A 1,229-nucleotide genomic window follows, 5' to 3' on the forward strand; every position below is an offset into this window, starting at 1 on the left:
CCTGTGGGTCCTCAGAAGGTGCACCATTGAAGTGAATAGGGAAGAGCTTTGTGAACTTATCCAATCTCATCAATCCCTCAGAAGACATCGCGGACCTCTCCCCGATTTTTGAGGCAACAACATGCTAAATTACCGCAACTGGCTGAACCGCTGGAGTTTGATATATGGGAGCAATCTACTTCGGAGTGTGAGTAGAGGGAGTCTGTGATCCTCCCCCAGCCTGAGAGACAGTTGGTGCCAGCGGAAATGCACCAGTCTAGGCCACACTCTCCATAAGGCCCACTAAACGGAATAGAGCATCTGGAAGCATGGGAGTAGTAATAAATCCCTCCGGAACCTAGGCGGGTCCGACTGGTATAGTCTGAGCTGGGATATCCTCCTCATGATAGATCTCATGCTCCACTGTGGGTGCTGCTACTCGAGCACTAGGCTGAGCTCTTCCTCTGCCTCGGCCTCTGGCTTGGCGTTGGCCTCGACGTCTACCCCTAGTAGTGGCTGCAACAGGGGGCTTCGACTGCGGAATGCATTGATTTTCTAATTCCTTCTTTTCGCTCTTCGCTTAGCTACACCGGCTTATAGATTCCCATGTCCTTCATGGATCTAGGACTTCATACAAATAATGGCTAGCAGGATTTCGCATTCAATCAGAGTTGCCTTAGTTGGTCGGAAAACTTGCTGGTCGCGGATTAGTTTGTTATGTGCCGCCAGCGGCCTCAACTCAAAGGCGCAAGTTGATCTCTCTCATTCGGGAAGTCCCTCCAAGGGCGACTCCCATACAATTCTTGCGAGAGCTAGAGAAGCATCTACGGGTAAAGCACCGTATCCATATAACTGTTTTCCACCTATGCTCTGCCATCCATTCAAAGTTTAGGAACCTAGGTAGTTGACAGTATGACTTTTATGACTGGCTGCAGCTTGGATCTTATGTTCTTTAGATGCCCAGCTTATTTGCCAGTTGTCTGGCTGTAAAAGGAAGAGGTTAGTTCATAACTCCGAAAGTCGAAGACGAAGCGAAGAAGGTCGAGGGTTGAGTGAGGGCTAGTGGTTGCGTTGCGAATATTGAAATCCATGTGTTAGATATCCCTGCTTCTTTGAATCTGTTACTGGGTAGGCCATGTAACCATGCCTTTGGGTGCTCTTTCTTCTTCGTTACAACAAAGGATCAAGGGATGTATGGCTGAGGGGAAGAGAAAAAGAACACATGCAGGGAGATTCTGTCTGTCGGAGGT

Source organism: Nicotiana tomentosiformis, chromosome 12 (assembly GCF_000390325.3).
Source record: "Nicotiana tomentosiformis chromosome 12, ASM39032v3, whole genome shotgun sequence".
NCBI lineage: Eukaryota > Viridiplantae > Streptophyta > Magnoliopsida > Solanales > Solanaceae > Nicotiana > Nicotiana tomentosiformis.